Below are 19,558 nucleotides of genomic sequence, written 5' to 3' on the forward strand. Positions count from 1 at the left end.
CCTTGAGGATCTTATAATCGAGTTGGGAGGTCAGAGTAACTACATCTATAAGGTAAATCATACTGCAAGACTGCATGTGCTCATTGCTAAATGAGTGGCAGTGATATTTTGGAGAAATGGGCCTCCTTGAGATAGATGTAATGAAAGCTAAGAAATATGGGTATAGAGCATTGTGGACTGTAAAAACCACAAAGATCTTTCGGGATGTGGGCCACCTCCTTCATTTAACAAGTGAGTGGCAAGTCTTCTTTAAAGATGCCCCGCTTTCAGATCTTATAGAATCCTAACCCCACTCGTACGTAAGATCCTCTCTCTCCTTGAGTCTGGGCTGGCCCACTGACCTGGTTTTAGCTCAGAGAATGTGGCAGATGTCACACTGAGCCAGCAGCAAATTAACCTGGCAGCTTCTGCTTTGGTTTTCTTAGAACACACACTCTGGGGGAAGCCTCCAACCACACAAGAGACCCCAGGTGAAAATTTGGCAGGGAGTCTGGCCAACTCATGGGCTTGCCTGGTGGCCCAGATGGTAAAGAATCCACCTGAAATGCAGGAGATATGGGTTAGATCCCTGGGTTGGGAAGATTCCCTGGAGAAGGGAAGGACTATCCACTCCAGTGTTCTTGCCTGGAGAATTCCATGGACAGAGGAGACTGGCGGACTATTGTCAATGGGGTCACAAAGAGTTGGACACAAATGAACGACTGACACTTTCACTTTCCAGCCAACTCACAGAATCATTGTTGCTTTGAGCCTCTAGGTTTTGGAGTGGTGAGTCACACTGCCATTGACAATCAGAACAGCGAAGAAACTGGGGTCACAGAGGCTGAGTGAGCTCCCCAAGGACAAGCACAGCATGGGACAGAGGCTGGAGGATAGCCATGTTCCTCAACTGATTCAGTCTAGTGGGTCTGAGACCAGGGCTTCACGAATGGTAGTTTGGGGAAGCTGCTAAGGCTTAGATTCCGGTGCTTCACCCTCAAGTGTTCTGATTCAGCAGGGCTGAGAGTTTGCGTTCTAATGAGCTCCCAGGTGACGTTGATGCTACTGATCAGGACACCACTTTCAGTAGCCCTGCCGTTGACCAGGCCAGAGCTGATTCCAGCACACGGCTGGCAAACAGCATCTGCTCCTTTCTCACAGAGCTGCTTCACAATTGTCTGCTTGCTGCATTTCCAGGTAAATAATTGAAAAGTGCAAAGTGACAGGCCCTGTTCAGGAAGGGCCCGATCACAGCTGAGCTGGATTTTAGCTTTTCCAGCTGTAGGTTGAAGAAGCCCATATGGTCCGTGAGAGGAGCCCCACTTCTCCACACTCTGCTTTCTCTCGCTATGACACCCACGTCTCATAACCTTGTTACCCGAAGCAATTAGGGGCATCATCCAGATTTTCAGATCCATTTCCCGTGGAGACACATGTTAGGCATCTCCCACAGTGAATTTAATTAGCAGAAACTCAGTTCAGCCAGCGACCTGCAGTGCAGATAACAGTCATGGCTGCCCAGCAATCGCAGCTCCCTTTTCTTGAAAAATGACAAGTTTCCTAAAAGGTGGTGATGAGTCCCAGCCAGACGTCAGGTGGGGCTCTGTGCAGTCTGATTTCCTGTAACCAAGCAACTCACACATCCTGCTTCTATTCAATTTAAAGGACCCACCTAGACAGAGACGCCAGTGAAAGGGAATAATATATTGCAAATGATGGTGTTTCCTTAGTGGACCTGGGCCGAGGTTGGTGGACCTCTGCAGGTGTTTTGGATGTGATACACTGATCATATTTACTTCTGGGCTTGTTAGTGGGGATTACCTAATGAGTATTTATATCCTACCTTAGTGATGGGTACACTGTGAATTTGCTTTAGGTATCTGCACAGAAAGTCAGAGGATTCTAGTCTTCTTTCCTCGTGTGTTGGAGATGAAAAGTGACCTTGTTAGGCATGAATGAAAGTCATGGGCAAACATTTGTCAGGCATCAGTGGCAGAATAAACCCCTCCTATGCAGAATATTCATGCTATTACAATACCTATTAGGTATGATGTGAGAAATTGATTGAATATGCTCCTTGTACTAGAATCCTGTATGAGGATTAATGAATATATTAAGTACCAGATGGTGTAATTTGGCATTGACTAAAGTTACTGGTAAACTGAGAATTTTTAATGTCCCCAGTGTTTCTGGTTTGGACTAATTGATTAATGATCAAAATTTAGCCAGGGCTTTTGCACTAATGGGGCCCTGTGACTGAGGGTGGGTGTTTATGGCGTGTAATTCCATCATGTGTTAGTTGCAGAGGGTTAGTTGTAGAAGGGGAGCTCTTGGCTTAGTTGGTGAGTGCCTCATTTTCTATTGTGATACCAATTCACACTAGCATAAGCAGCCATAGTTGAAGACGTTCATCCATTTCTCTGCATCGTTTCCAAAGTGGAACAGTATTAAAATAAAAAAAAAAAAAGAAAACAAAAAAAACAAACCTCGGTCCATCTCATACCTCTTAAAAATCACAACTATTTATTTTTATTTGCATTTATTTAATCACTGCTGAAATATTTTTTTTTTCTTATGTTTATTGGGTACCCACTTCTTTCTCTCCCTTTCTGGTCTATTTATGAACATTAATTTTTTTTTAATCCATTGGTATTTTTGTCATTCTTTCTCATTGATCAGAAAGATTTTATATATCAAGTTTATTGAGCCTTGAACCTTGTCAATGAACATGGGCATGGAGGGAACTCAGGACTGTGCACAAACTGCATGGCCAGATAAGTCAGTTGTGTAATGGGTGATGGGATGAAAAGGTGGGTTTCTGTGAACCCCAACTAGGGGTTCGCCTACAGAGCCAGGGAAGAATATTTGTAAAGGTGGGGCTAGCGGGCAGCTGTCTAAAGAAGCTGAAGTTTGGGGTAATGTATTACTTTAATTTACATGTACTGTACAGTCTGTGCACATGAGACTTATTTGGAAGAGGTTTAATTTTACTAGCTGCTGAAAGCAGGAAGGTTGCTAGCAACAGCACAGAGAGCTAAGCGGTTTGTTAACGCCCAGGGGCCATATTGTAACAACGCAAGGCTGGGCTACCTGCTCTGTGGGGGAGACCATCCACACGCTGTTCTCTGCCTTTGAGGGTTATTTGTTTTACTGCACCAATATGTTTTTTCTAGTTAACATTTTCTGTAGTGTTCTGTTTTTGCCTTAGTTTGAAAAGCTTGTAAATACAGCTTGAAGGTGCTATGGAAGGACAAGGTATTGCCAAATTCGTCCTGGTGGATTAAATGTGCTACATTCACTTCTTTTCCCCTGAAACCCAAGCATGCTGACCTCGTACGTCTTTTGAAATATGGCAGAACTGAAAACCTGGACTTTTTCAGGTGAGTGGATCCTCATTTTGAGTAGTCCCCAAAGAACTCTTAAAATAGCCAGAAAATCTAATTTTGCTGTATCACAACCTACCTAACATTGTCATATTTATTATGTTTGGAGTGACTGGAATGTTTAACCATTTTAATCAGCAGAAAAACTATATTTGGTTGAAAATTTAGTTTGTGACTACTGGGAAATTTGATTTATCTGTTTTAAGCAACCATCTGGAGTAAGTTGATTTGTACTATGTGTCATGCATATATTTATGCTGCAAGATCAAAATCCTTAAATTGCATCCTTTTGAAATTATATATATTATATAATGACAATTGCCAACACCACAATGAAGTGATTACATGGCTTTCAAAAATAGAAACATCATGCAACAAAAAGATTACAGTATATAATGAACAAGTTCATTTACTAGAATATAAGTGCGTGGTGAATAATGAGATGTATACACTATGAGCTGAGATGAATCTTCTATCATTAGAAATACAATTACAGTGTATTGAAATTTCCGAAGTCTAACAAAAGTAAATAGATATACTGTTATCCAGCTGAAAACAGAGCCAATTCATTTGTGAACATTTTCCTTAATAATGCCATAAATATATTAAATGCTTTATATTTAATAGAGGCTGCCTGCCACCTGGGAAGCCCCTGCAAAATACTGGAATGTGTCTGTACATACGTGTGTTTTTTCAGCCAGAGAGCAGTGTTCCTCTGGGGCTGCTCTGTGTGCAATGTGAGGTCGTCCCAGGGAGCTTTCTGTGGCCTACTCTCACCCCTTCACTCCACACTCTCCATATCCTGCTGACAGCAACATAGCCTAGCCTGATGCCTCACATTTTCCCTATCAAAATAATTTCACAGGGAAAGACCTGAGGAACACAGTCATACAAAAGGATGAGCTAATTGTAACTAATTCTTCATGCATATGGCATGGCAGACCCTTCCTGTCACTGGAGTCATGACAATTGGGTTGAAATTCCAAAATTGTCACTTTCCACTTGACCTTAAATTACTTAACCTCTTTTAAGTTTTCTTTTATGAAATAGGCTATCCATAATATTCTCATAAAGTTTTGGTGAGGATTAAGTGGTATATTTCATATAATGCTATTAATAGAGTGTGTTGCTCATGATGGGTTAATAATGTTACTTGCATCTACTGTTAGTTCCTTTCTTTTGCTAATTGCAATGTGTTCTTTTCGGTAATTAGCTTCTCACGTCTTATTTCCTGGTGTGTCAAATAGGACAGTTCAGCTACAAGTAACATTTAACACCCACCTAAAAGTAACTTGAACAATGTTTATTATTCCACATAGCAAAAAGCATAACAAAAGGGGGTTCAAGGGTTGGAACAGTGGCTCAGTGGTTTCATCAAGGATCTTTCTTTCTGCTTCCCACTTTCACCATATTAGACTGGTTCATTAGCTCTCTCTCTTCATGGCTGCAAGATGGCTGCTACTGTTGCAGGCATCACATGTAGCCATGACCATATCCAACAGAAAAAAAATAGTGAAGAAAAATAGTGTTTCTTCCTTGCAGCTCTTTTTATTGAGGTGAAAAAGTCTTCACTATTTCTAATCCCTCTCCCAGATGTTCTTCCACTGCATTATGTGGGAATTACCTTGCCAAAGGTCTTTGCAGGGGAGTTTGGGGGGTTATATTCTTTGCAGCTTAAGATGGAGAAGCTCAATACAGTCAGCAAAAACAAGACCAGGAGCTGACTGTGGCTCAGATCATGAACTCTTTATTACCAAATTCAGACTTAAATTGAAGAAAGTAGGGAAAAACCACTAGAACATTCAGGTATGACCTAAATCAAATCCCTTATGATTATAAAGTGGAAGTAATAGATAGATTCAAGGGATTACATCTGACAGAGTGCATAAGGAACTATGGACAAAGGTTTGTAACATCTTACAGGAGGCTGTGATCAAAACCATCCTCAAGAGAAAGAAATGCAAAAAGGCAAAATGGTTGTCTGAAGAGGTCTTACAAATAGCTGAGAAAAGAAGAGAAGTGAAAGGCAAAGCAGAAAAGGAAGATAAATCCATCTGAATGCAGAGTTTCAAAGAATAGCAAGGAGAGATAAGAAAGTCTTCCTCAGTGATCAATGCAAAGAAATAGAGGAAAACAATAGAATGGGAAAGACTAGAGATCTCTGTTGGTCCTTTAATGGACCGGAACCTGGTGGTCTGGAGTCGACTATGAAAAAGTGAAAGAAGGAAAGAGGCTAATATTCCCTGGGCTACACAGCCGGCTTCCGCGTTCCAGGGAGTCAGTCAGAAATAGAGAGAGAAAGAGAAAGAGAGGAAGAGAAAGAAAGAAAGACACAGGGACCAAAGCTCTGATGGAGCAAAGGTGTTTTAATCAACATGGCGTGGGCATATATACTATAGTATACTCTCAGCAAAGATAAAGATTAAAATTCCAGATTTACAAAACACAAGGTGATCCCTATTAAAGAGAGAAGAGGGTACTTATCACCATAATGAGAAACTAACACAGGAAATGCCTGGATTCCTCAGTCCCGGCAAAGGCGTGCCTTTCCTCTTAATTCCTGACTATTCAGGAATTAATAAGGGCCAAAGGTTTCCTGACAGATCCATAACAGCACATGGGAAGCCTCCTGTTAAATGCCTCCTGACAGATCTCTTCAAGAAAATTAGAGATACCAAGGGAACATTTCATGCAAAGATGGGCACAATAAAGGACAGAAAAGGAATGGACCTAAAAGAAGCAAAAGATATTAAGAGGTGGCAAGAATACACAGAAGAACTATACAAAAATGATCTTCATGACCTAGATAACCACAATGATGTGATTACTCACCTAGAGCCAGACATCCTGGAATGCAAAGTCAAGTGGGCCTTAGGAAGCATCACTACAAACAAAGCTAGTGGAGGTGGTAGAATTTCAGCTGAACTATTTCACATCCTGAAAGATGATGCTCTAAAAGCGCCGTGTTCAATATGCCAGCAAATTTGGAAAACTCGGCAGTGGGCACAGGACTGGAAAAGGTCAGTTTTCATTCCAATCCCAAAGAAAAGCAATGCTAAAGAATGCTCAAGCTATTGCACAATTGCACTCATCTCATATGCTAGTAAAGTAATGCTCAAAGTTCTCCAGGCTAGGCTTCAACAATATGTGAACTGTGAACTTCCATATGTTCAAGCTGGATTTAGAAAAGGCAGAGGAGTCAGAGATCAAATTGCCAACATCTGTTGGATCATCAAAAAAGCAAGAGAGTTCCAGAAAAACATCTACTACTGCTTCATTGACTACACTAAAGACTTTGACTGTGTGGATCACAACAAACTGTGAAAAATTCTGAAAGAGATGAGAATACCAGACCATGTTACCTGCTGCCTGAAAAATCTGTATGCAGATCAAGAAGCAACAGTTAGAACTGGACATGGAACAACAGACTGGTTCCAAATTGGGAAAGGAGTACGTCAAGGCTGTATATTGTCACCCTGCTTATTTAACTTATGTGCAGAGTACATCATGTGAAATGCCAGACTGTATGAAGCACAAGCTTGAATCAAGATTGCCAGGAGAAATATCAATAACCTCAGATATGCACTCTAGATAGACACCACCCTAATGGCAGAAAGTGAGAAGGAACTAAAGAGCCTCTTGATGAAAGTGAAAGAGGAGAGTGAAAGAGTTGGCGTAAAACTCAACATTCAAAAAATGAAGATCATGGCATCCAGTCCCATGATTTCATGGCAAATTGATGGGGGGGAAATAGGAACTGTGAGAGACTTTATTTTCTTGGGCTCCATAACACTGCAGCTTGTGACTGTAGCCATGAAATTAAAAGACACTTTTTCCTTGGAAGAAAATCTATGACAAACCTAGACTGCATATTAAAAAAAACAGAGACGTTACTTTACTGACAAAGGTCCATCTAGTCAAAAGCTATAGTTTTTCTAGTAGTCATGTATGAATGTGAGAGTTGGACCATAAAGAAAGCTGAGAGCTGAAGAATTAATGCTTTTGAACTGTGGTGTTGCAGAAGACTCTTGAGAGTCCCTTGGACTGCAAGGAGATCAAACCAGTCAGTCCTAAAGAAAATCAGTCCTGAATATTGATTGGAAGGACTGATATTGAAGTTGAAGCTCCAATACTTTGACCACCTGATGTGAAGAACCGACTCATTGGAAAAGACCCTGATGTTGGTAAAGATTGAAGGCAGGGGGAGAAGGAGATGACAGAGGATGAGATGGCTGGATGCCATCACTGACTCAATGGCCCTGAGTTTGAGCAAGCTCTGGGAGTTGGTGATGGACAGGGAAGCCTGGCATGCTGCAGTCCATGGGGTGGCAAAGAGTTAGACATGACTGAGAGACTGAACTGAACTTGGTGGGTTATAGGGGCTGAGAGTTTGCCTTATCTTAGTTATGAGTAGGAAATATCCATACAGGGGTCCAAATTGATGAGTCCAGGATGGATAAGGAGCTGCAGAGAAAATGAAGAGCAGTGATACCTCTATTCCAGCCAGAGACCCAACAGTGAGATTGTGGGGGTTTGAGGAAAACACCAACCATTTCTAGAGTGGCCATGCCTGGATATTTATGCTTTGTTCATTGATTGTACAAATATTCATTGAGAAGCTTTTTTGAGCAGACATTGGGCGAGATGCTGAGAATTTAATGGGTGTCAAGATAGTCCCTGTCCTCAGGGAGCTCGTATTCAAAGTGACTAAGGCAGCTCTGTGACAACTTTGCTCGCTTCAGTTTACTGGGCTGTTTCAGTAACATGTTCCATGTTATACTAGTGGTGAGCATGGCTCCTGGATCTTTGCGTGGAAGAGGGGTTATCAGGAAGCGTGTATGGTGATGGATGTAGGTTTCAATGTTAGTAAAGGAGGAAGAGGGCAGAAGACTGTTTTAAGTCATGAAACAATAGTAAGTTATACCATCGGCATTGTGTTCTATGCTTCGTGTACATCATTACAGTCTTGATAACAGCCAAGCAAGGAGGTGGCATCTCAAGGTGCTTTCCCCACTTTACAGATTGGTTATCTCAGCCGTGAGACTTCCCTGGTGGCTTAGACGGTAAAGAATCTGGCTGCAATGAGGGAGACCCAGGTTCAATCCCTGACTTGGGAAGACCCCAGGAGAAAGAAATGACCACTTACCCCAGTATCCTTGCCTGGAGAATTCTATGGACAGAGGAACCTGGTGAACTACAGTCCATGGGGCCACAAAGAGTCGGACACAATTGAACAACTAGCACTTTCACTTTCACTTTATCTGAGGCATGGGGAAGTTAAGTGTCTCTCCAAAGTCCCTGGCTTGGGACACCAGGCAGGCTGACGGAGAGTGTATGTTCTTTTTGAGAACAGTACTGCCTTCTCATTGTCCCGGGGAGACACCCAGGGTTGAAGAAGTTGACATGGGTGTCATATCACCCAGCTGCATAGAGAAGTGCTCTACCCTACCCCTCAGTTTTCATTTCACGAGATTGCTCTACAGTGGTACTGCAGGTCGACACACACAGCACTGGGTAGGCACCCCCCAGAGAAGATGGGTTGGGGAGAAAAATGTACATCTTGCAAAGCTGGTAAGAAGAGCCCAAGGAATCCCCTTTAGTCTGGTATTTTGTGTATTGATTACAGTATGAACCAATATGGAATCTGTGTACTGTGATGTCTCAAGCTAAACATCTTGGTTTAGCTCACGATATTCCACTGTACATATATATATATATATATATAGTCATTTTGTATCACTTAGTTTCCGCATTTAGCAAATAAGATACAGGTTTTCAACTAAGACCTTTAAATCCTGGCTCCACACTTGCTTAGTTTCCATCATTGGTTAAGAGTCTACTGACAACACCTTCTCAGTGTTATTTGTAAAGTCCAATGAGCTAATATTTGTAATGTGCCTGACACATCCATCTGCCTTTCCTCCTCCTTTATACCTTTAAACAATCTACAAAGTTTCAACCAGGGAGACTTGACATTTCTGGGTCTGTTGGTTTAGCCAAGACCCTAGGTGCAGCTCAAGCTACATATTAGAATCACTGGGCAAATTTAGAAAAATACTGAGCCCAGGACTCACCCCAGATGAGTTAAATAAGGATCTCTGTGGCATACTAGTTCTTTTGCAATAGATTCTCAGGTTATTCTAATATTTAGTCTGGGCCACAGCTGGCCCAAGAAACAAGAGGAACTTCAAGATAAGATTACCTTGTGGACAGGAATATTTTTGCATTAAAGCAGGGGCAGCTGGACAATGTTCCTGAGCTCTGGCAGGTGACCTCTTATCTAGACTGAAAGTTTAGGCAGTGGGTTGCATTGAAATGGCTCACAAATTTTGCCTCCTCTATGTCCTCTTATTATTAAGCCATAGCAGTGAGGTTTGGGGCCACACACAGAGAATTTAGAATTAAAAGCGTGGTTCAGTTCAGTTCAGTTACTCAGTCATGTCCAACTCTTTGCGACCCCATGAACTGCAGCATGCCAGGTCTCCCTGTCCATCACCAACTCCCGGAGCTTACTCAAATTCATGTCCATCGAGTTGGTGATGCCATCCAACCATCTCATCCTCTGTCATCCCCTTCTTCTCCCGCCTTCAATATTTCCCAGCATCAGGGTCTTTTTGAATGAGTCAATTCTTCACATCAGGTGGCAAAAGTATTGGAGTTTCAGTTTCAGCATCAGTCCTGCCAATGAATATTAGGACTGATTTCCTTTACGATGGACTGGTTGGATCTCCTTGCAGTCCAAGGGACTCTCAAGAGTCTTCTCCAACACCACAGTTCAAAAACATCAATTCTTCGGTGCTCAGCTTTCTTTATGATCCAATTCTCACATCCATACATGACTACTGGTAAAACTGAAGCTTTGGCTAGATGGACCTTTGTTGGCAAAATAATGTCTCTGCTTTTTAATATGCTGTCTAGGTTGGTCATAACTTTCCTTCCAAGGAGTATGCGTCTTTTAGTTTCATGGCTGCAGTCACCATCTGCAGTGATTTTGGAGACCCCCAAAATAAAGTCTGTCACTGTTTCCCTTGTCTCCCCATTATTTGCCATGAAATGATGCGACCAGATGCCATGATCTTCGTTTTCTGAATATTGAGTTTTAAGCCCACTTTTCACTCTCCTCTTTCATTTTCAGAAGTTCAATTTCTGTTAATGAACTGATATTCCTGCTTGAGGACTGATGATGGTTTCCTGAGATACTGTTGGAGGCTGGTGCTCCAGAGGACCTTCAGGTTTCTATCAGGAAGTGCCTTCACTCTTTAGTGTAGTTCAACACAGAGGGACCACTTAAGTCTCTGAAGACAGTGCATTTCAGAGTGAATTTGCATAGGCTGGTGATGGGAGTGGGCATTTGTTCAAACAGATTCCTACCCCAGAGTTTTCTGTCAGTCGGTTTTGGGTGGGGCCTCAAAAATTTGCATCCTAACCAGCTTCTAAGTGATGCTGCTGGTCTTGGCTATGGTTTGGGAAGGACTCTTTGAAAAGCTAGCCAAAGAACATTTGACTGGGAGCTTCTCCACAGACTCTAGAGATGGCTTCAGAGCAAAACTTCTCCTACATCATTTCCCTGGGCTCAAGCTTTGCTGAGAAAATGTGTAAGGGTGGACCAACCAGGGGGAGGGAGACATCATTTCTTCCCCATTCAGTCTGCAGAGGTGCAGTGGAGACACTACAGGATACTGGAGTCCAGGTGCGTCAAGAGCGGACCTTCCTGAACATCTTCAGCTGTCAGCAGGAGAGGGTGGGTGACAGGCCTGCTGGTTTCCAGGCTGTAAGGATGCTCTCCTGTTGATGTCGGAACTGGCTCCTGCCCGCTCACTGCTTAGTTACCAACATGGAACCTTCTTACCTCACAGGGGAGCCTATGCCAGGAAGGCAGAGATATGAAGCAGCAAGTCTCCCCTGGAACGGAACAGGCTCCTGAAGTCGCTGTGAAGTGGACACATGGGGCAGAAACGCGGAAGCACAACCTTTTATCAGTAATTGAAGTCAGCTCGCTCACCAGCGCGCCCCGACCCACGTCTAAGATGACTCTGGCCCTCAGGTTTCACATGTAACGTCGGTGAGGCAAATATGAAGGTGATTCCGACTCTTGAGGAGCACGCCTTTCTCAGCAAGGCTGTTGTCTGCTCTACAGGGCTCCTTCCTTGCTTCGTTTTGAGACTGCTGCGCATCCGGAATGAGAAGGGATGTAGTCCGTGCTTCTCTTCGAGTGCCCGCCGTCTGTCGCCACCTCCGCCCCACAGCCCGGCTCTGGGGCCACTGCTCCTGTCCATCCTGGGCACTTCTCCAGGGGGGCGACTGCCTTGTTCGCTTTGTTGGGGGCTGGGATCCTAGTCCACCTCTCAGAATTGTGCCATGTATAGGGGGAGTGGACCGTAGGTTGAGCTGGGAACTCTTGATCTTTCTGCCTGAACAGGGCTTGCCTGTCATCCCTGAGGCTGCCCTGCAAATTGTGGGGCCCCAAGGAAAGCCTCATCCCAGGCAGATGGAGATGGGGGCACCTCTTCTCTGCTGACAGGCTGCCACTGAGTCCCCGCTCCCCCAGCCCAGGAAGGCTCCTTTCAGTCCTTGTGGTCCAGGAAATGCTCCAAGTCACACCCAATTCTGAATCCTCCCAATTCTCTAGCTTTTGGTTAACAAAACAAATAAAAGTAAAAATACTCCTTTTTCTCCTTGAGCCTGCCAAGCTTTCATGTACACACACACACACACACACACACACACATACACACACACACATAACTTCTCTGGGTTTGCAAATGAAAGCTTTGGTTTTAATAACTAATCTTTTTTTCTCTCTGAAATGGGCTTTCTGAGCCAGCTTTGGCATCCGAACCTGAGGACTGAGTTCTTTATTCTTCCCTGGACTCTGCTCCACCCCAAGCAATGAAAGCCTCAGCGCATCAGTGGGAGAGAAGTTGGCAGGAGGGGGCATGAGAGTCACTGGGAATGAAAATATATTGGATAATAATTCAAATGATGGCGCCAGAGCACTCCCTGGGCCCATGAAGGCCTGAACTGGCCCCTGCAAACATCCCTATTTGAATTCTTCCTCCCCTTTCTCCCCTTTCTCCTCTTCCTTCCTCTCCCTCTGTTCTGAGTTCCTTGAGTTATTATAGCTCTGGCAGCAGGACCAATGTGATTGAGCACAATAAATAAAATCAAAAGTATTTCATCTTTTCTGTCCAAAATTCAAAGAAATAGCAATTCTCAGAGAACCCATAATCATTTCCAAATTGTCAATAGCATCTGCAAGTTTCTCTCTCTTTAAAAAAAAAAAATTTAAGCTAAAGCAAAAGTAAAAAGCAAGGGAGTTTGCACTTCCTAGAAAATAATTTCTCTTACACATGGCTTTAGATGTCAAGCTTGGGAGAATATTATTGTGGCTTTAATGGAGCCTATTGATGTTTAAAGTTAGTATATGATAGTAGGAAAAGTGTGCATGCATTGAGAATTATTCTCTGGAACTCAGCAGATAGGCATGTTTAATGGTGCAGCCAGAGGGAAGCTACATTTCAGCATGCTGACTGCCATTTCCAAATGTACACAGGTCTGCCTGTATTGAAACTCTCTCCACCAACAGCCAGGGAAAAGCACTGCAAATCTGAGAAGCAAACTGTAAAAATTCAAGCAGTTGGCTAGAGCCCCAGAAGGCTCATGGGAGAGACCTCAGAAACCAGGGCTGGGAATGATCATCTAAAGAAATCTGGCTTCTTCTGAATAGTATATTCCATTTGGATTTTTTTTTACTGACCAAGTTCATATGGACATAATTAAGATTCTAGAAGTTAGTGTTAGATTTTCATGTTGAGATTACTTATCTTGATTCATCTTTTAATTATTCTCATCCCAAATGCTTTATATATCCACCTGACTCTTTTTTAAACTGAATTTTGATGGTGGTTGGCATTGTTATTGTTTTCATTAGAAGCCTAACCTCTGTTAGGCTACATACTGTTCCTTGTATGTAGTTCATAGATATTCTTTCACAGATTATACTGGTCTGAGGCTGTGGGGTGCAGGTCAAGTTCTAGTCCTTGATTTGGTTGGTTACATTCTGTGAAATTTTTAATTTGCCATTTTTCTGTTTGAATGTATTATTTCACTCAAATAGCTTACTTTGGAAATTTGGAAAAATGGAGGCATATCTATAAACTCTCTTTTATGTGCTTTGTACACTAGAGCCCATTTTATTATTAATTTTGAATGTAGGAATGTTTCAGGGCAATTGGTAAAAGTGCCTAAAAGTGAAAGTGAAGTCACTCAGTTGTGTCCGACTCTGCAACCCCATGGACTACTGTAGCCTGCCAGGCTCCTCCATCCATGGGATTCTCCAGGCAAGAGTACTGGAGTGGGCTGCCATTTCCTTCTCCAGGGGATCTTCCTGACCCAGGGGTTGAACCCCAGTCTCTTGCTTTGTAGGCAGATTCTTTACAATCTGAGCCACCAGGGCCTGGGTGTATGAAATTTGTGAGATAAAAGGAATTTTAAAATATTACAACTCATCCCCTTCATTTTGCCAGTGAATAGGAGGGAAACCAGAGAGTCAAGAAACTTAACCAAGAAATCCTGACCCATAAGTGGAAGAGACAGAATTTGGATCCAGAGCTATAGTTCCAATTATGCCATTTGCATAGTAACATATGGACTCTGTACTAGAAATATCAGTCTATCCTTTATTGAATACTAAATATTATATATACATCTCATTTAATCCATAAAACACTCTTGTTTGGAGATGGAATTTTTATTCCCATTTTTCAGATCAAGAAACTGAGGCTTCTCTAGATAAGTGACTTAGCCAAGGTCACACAGTGAGTGTTGAATTTGAATTTGTCTATCAGTATCTCTCTTTTTTTGTGTATATTATTAGCATGAGCATGCTATCTACTTAAATGAGGCTTTTACCAACCACAGTATGTCTAATTATGACATGAGGCCAGTGAGCACAGGTGCTGCTAGAAAGGATTCATTCAGTGAACAAAGACCTCTTCAGCCATTGAATGGCAATGAAAAATGCCTTAGTGAAGTAAAAATAAACTGGGCTTGGCCACCCACCCTACTGACATGTCCTGTAACCACATCAGTTTAGGGAAGCCAATTGTTGGCCTCAAGGATGCCAGCCACAGACTTGTACAAAAGCCAGACACCTTCACTCCAGAGTTAGGAGCTGAGTCTAGCCCAGAGCTCTGTGAAACAAGTACTTTCTGGATGGCTTTGTCATTGCTCGGATGATGGCGTGTCCGCTAAGTGCTATCATTAACTGAGCTATAATTGCTGGAAGTAATTTTCTTTCGGCATCAGGGACCACAGAGTACTTGTTCTGTGCCTGTTACGAGTCAACATTGGAGAGAAATTCATTTGCTCAAGGAAAGTTATTAAAATGCTCTAATTTAATATTTGTGTGAGAAATCATAAAATTGATAAATTGCAGGTGAGCAAGATCAGTGAGCTCTTTTGTTTCTTCCTCTGGGGACCCACTGCAAATTTCCTGTGTTTACTGTGCTACAGCTTCTTAGATGAATGATTTGTCTATTTGAGCATGGGATTAAAGACACATGTTCTTGGCAGAAAAGCCAAATGCAGCTGAAAGATCTCCTACCCCACTAGAATATCACCATTCGTAGGGCTATAAATACCATCAGTGAGTGTATTTTATCCAAAAGTGACCACAGCCCTATTTAGTATAGGACAGGCTTGATTTGTCAACAATAAAGAGATTATTCTAGGAGCTACTGACTCTAGATATGATCATACCCCTAACTGGTCCCATCACTCAGAGTTTAACAGTTTATCAGAGGGCCAAAAATAAGTGCACATATCATTTTATCTTTTCTTGATATTCACATTGAAATGCGTCATAATTTTTCTCATGTTCCTTTGAAACTCTTTCTATGGTGTTTTTCTTGGGGGAGGAGTGGTCTTCTGTTTGTTTTTTCCTGCTTTTCAGCCCCTTAAAGGAACTGTCCAGTGTGCAAACCTTCTTTGCTTTCAGGCACATACTTTCTCCTTCCATGATCTCATCCAGCACTTTTCAAATTTCAGTGCATGCAAAATCATCTGCAAAGTTTGCTAAAATACGTCTCAGAGATTCTGACTCAGTGGACCTGAGTACAGCTTAAGAAAGTGCATTTCTGGAGAGGGGCGAGAGATAAATTACAAGTTTGGGGCTAACATATATACACTAGTATATGTAAGATAAAATAAGTAAACAACAAGGACCTACTGTAAAGCACACGGAACTATACTCAGTATCTTGTAACTTATAATGGGAAGTAGTCTGAAAAAGGAGACCTATGTGTGTGTGTGTGTGTGTGTGTGTGTGTGTATGTATGTATATTTATACATGGACATATAACTGAATCACTTTGCTATATACCTAAAACTAACACCACACTGTAAATCAACTATATTTCAATAAAAAAGAGAAAAAGTACACTTCTTCTATTCTTCCAGATGCTGCTTCTGGTCTGTTGACCGTTCTTGAAGTCACACTACACTGGGACTCAGTTGATCACATCTAGGCAATGATACCCAGTTCGAGGCCTTTCCCGAGAGCTTGACACTGATTTCTCAAACTCCCTTCTGGAGGGTTCTCCTGAATATACCTACCCGAGTCTCCTGTGTAGACTGCTCTCAGCATTGCCACCCCATCTTCTTCCCTTCCTGTGTCTACTAACAGTGCTTTTATCCCAGGAAGCCAAGCTGGAGGCTCAGTGGCCACTTGCTCTCATCTCTCATCCTTTGGCTTCTGTTCCATCGGGTACCAAATCCAGTGGAACCTATCTGCTTAGTGACCCTCGTGGCCACACCATGGCACACACACCTGTAGCTCTCACCTGCCCTGCTTGCACTCCCCTATTTAGCTACACCCTTACTGAGCACTCCACTGCCTCTGTGTCTTTAAAAGTGCTTTCTGCTCAGGTTGTAGCCACTGTTTCCTTCTTTTCCACCTGTGGCATGGCTACAGTTGGCAGGTCATGGATGGATGGAGAGCAGAGTTCTATTATTTCAGAGACTATGATCATTTAGATTAGGGAGACCTAAGACAAACTAATTTAATTTAGATAGATAGTTCTTGGAGTAAGTTGGGGTAAGAATCTATTTCTTCTTCTATTTTTCTCAGCTCAACCCACCTGCTTCTGAGCTCCTCACGTCACTCACACTGACTGACCGAAGATGCAACCATATCTTTCTTGGTGACCTTGAAAAAGTGAAAAGTGAAAGTGAAGTCACTCAGTCATGTCTGACTCTTTGTGACCCTGTGGACTGTAGCCTACCAGGCTCCTCCATCCATGAAATTTTCCAGGCAAGAGTACTGGAGTGGGGTGCCATTTCCTTCTCTTGGTGACCTGAGTTTTCCTCATATTGTACCTTTTGCTGCCCCTTCCACCTTGAGTAATGTGTGATTGTTAATAATTATGGTCACCCTATCTTCCAAACAAAAAGAAAACTTTTTTAAAAAGGATTTTCTGATGTGGACTATTTTTAGTCTTTACTGAATTTGGTACAGTATTGCTTCTGTTTCATGTTTTGGTTTTTTGGTCCTGAGGCATGTGGGGTCCTGGCTCCCTCACCAGGGATGAAACTCACACGACCTGCATTGGAAGGCAAAGCCTTCACCACTGGACTGCCACAGAAGTCCCCAAGTAAACTTCCTTACCTCTAGTAGGGAGTCTATTTGGGGGACACTTTTTCAGTTTATGAGAAACTTAGGTCAGAGTACCTGAACTGGAAACTGACCCATAGATTCAAGGTAGCTCTAAACTTTCATGAATATTTCAGATTTTCACAGCCTTTCCTTATAGGGCATGACAGATTTTTAAAACGTTTGTTGAAAGTCTTGCAAAAAACATATTATTCATTTCTGTGCCTTTCAACACAAAAATTCAGAACTAAACTTGTTTTTTCTTGATGATTCACAACTGCCATAACAAATACCACTTTCTGTATCCTGCTGTGTTTTTCTCTTTTCTCTGGTTTCTGGTTATGACTTTATAGGTAGCTAGCCTCCTGCAGCTCTCTTCCCTTAACAAAGTGCTGATTTTAATCTGCAGAGGATGGAAAATTAGATAACCAAGGATGGAACAAGCCTATGCAATATATGCCAATAGGCTCAGGGTGAACTGAGGACCCAGCTGTTAAACCATGACTTTCAGTATTTGTACTTTATCATAGTTGTTTCAACAACCCAGAGTGACTCCATCTTTACTTATTTTCCCCTCTTTCCTGCCTCTCTGTCTTTACTTCATTTTGTCTTTCATCCCTCCCTTCTTCCCTGCCTCCATCCTTCCTTCCCCTGCTTTCCTCCTTTCCTCTCTCTCTCAACTTCTCTCTTTTTGTAAACTGACTTTGGGCTGCTCACTGTACCTTCTGGTTTCCAAATAGCTGAGATTTCAGGTGGAAGACTGACCTTCAGATGAGTACAACTCAGTTACATTTTTACTCTTTCACTCTTGTAACATGTCTTCATTTCTAATAAATGCACTTATGTTTAAGGTTAAGATGCTCACTGTAATATATTGCCATGATTTAAAATCTATAGCATGAAAATTTGGGCAAGAATTTAAAGCTCCCATTTGATATGTGGGCTCCATTTGTGTATTTTATTACTTGCAAAATTTAAATTGAAATTTTAAATCATTTTGCATAATGAAGGTTTAGAGTCTAAACCTTCTAAAATGGTCTAAAAATGGCCTTTACTCTAGTGGTATAAATCGTCTTAATTAAAAAAGATTTTGAATTTAATTGGGAAAGAGAAAGAGTTATTATAAATTAGATTAAAATGATAGTGTTAACTACCAATCTTTATTGCTGTTTACATTCTGTATTGACAAACTTAACTTGCTAAGGGCTAAAAATTGATTTGTCCAGCCTCATTTCCATTACAGTTAAAGTCATTATGTGAAACAGCGGCAACTTTCACAAGGGAGAAAAAAAAAGTATCTATCCTCACAATTAACTAGGAAATTGGCATTTTGGCATTTCCGACTATTGGACTCTTACTGTATAGAATATAATTGTTAAAGACATGGCATTCTGAAATGGCAGCTCCCAACTATGTAGTTAAGCTTTTCTATGCTCTGATAGTAAGGTTAGATGCACACCTTGCACTATGGAACAGAAGTGTAATTGTAGATTTTTCCTTTTTAGCTAATCAGTTAATATATATCTGCAAAACAAGGTACTATGGTATATGAAATTATAAGGAAGATACATTACCTGTACGTGAGGACCTTCCGTTTTGCTGGAAAGACAAGACAAATGAATAAATGAGGAATTTGTTATTTTATGACAAATAAATAAATGAATAAATAACAAATGAGGAAGGCACATTTTGTGCTTAAAGCCAGCACATAAGGAGTTCTTTCAGGAGTGAAATGGCCTGCACAGACTTTAAGTGGATAAAAAGATGAAAAAGAGATGCATGTGGGCTGGAGTTGGGGAGAAGTTTTCCTGGAGGAAATAGAACTCCATTTTAACCTTGAGTGCTTTCTAGAAAAATGTGGAACAATAAGGCAGAGATGTAAAAAAAAAAGGCAGAGATGTTTCACCAGAGTCCTGCCCGAGATGGAGGTTCCCTGGGATGTATGAAGTCAGAGAACTGTTAGTAGAAAAAGAGACCTTTTAGGGTGCTGAAGAAAATGGCCGTGCAGCACCATCCCTGTGACTTGAGAAGCTAGTGTTTACAGTGAGATACGTGACTTCAGAAGCTGATGTTTAGACTGTAGATACTTGGAGCCAGTGGGAGGGAAGAGGGCTAGATGGATATTGATAGCCCTTCTGATGGGCAGCTAGAGACTTTTCAGGGAAGCAGATGTACTTTTGAACTGTGGCATTGGAGAAGACTCTTGAGAGTCCCTTGGACTGCAAGGAGATCAAACCAGTCAGTCCTAAAGGAAATCAAACTGAATATTCATTGGAAGGACTGATGCTGAAGCTGAGCTCCAATATTTTGACCACCTTTGATGGTGGTCTTTTTCAACTCTTTGATGCGAAGAATTGACTCACTGGCAAAGACCCTGATGCTGGGAAAGATTGAAGACAGGAGAAGGGGATGACAGAGGATGAGATGGTTGGATGACAACACTGACTTAATGGACATGAGTTTGAGCAAACTCAGGGAGACAGTGACGGACCAGGAAGCCTGGCGTAGTGCAGTCCATAGAGTCACAAAGAGTCTGACATGACTG

This window comes from Dama dama, chromosome 23, assembly GCF_033118175.1.
Source record: "Dama dama isolate Ldn47 chromosome 23, ASM3311817v1, whole genome shotgun sequence".
Lineage (NCBI taxonomy): Eukaryota > Metazoa > Chordata > Mammalia > Artiodactyla > Cervidae > Dama > Dama dama.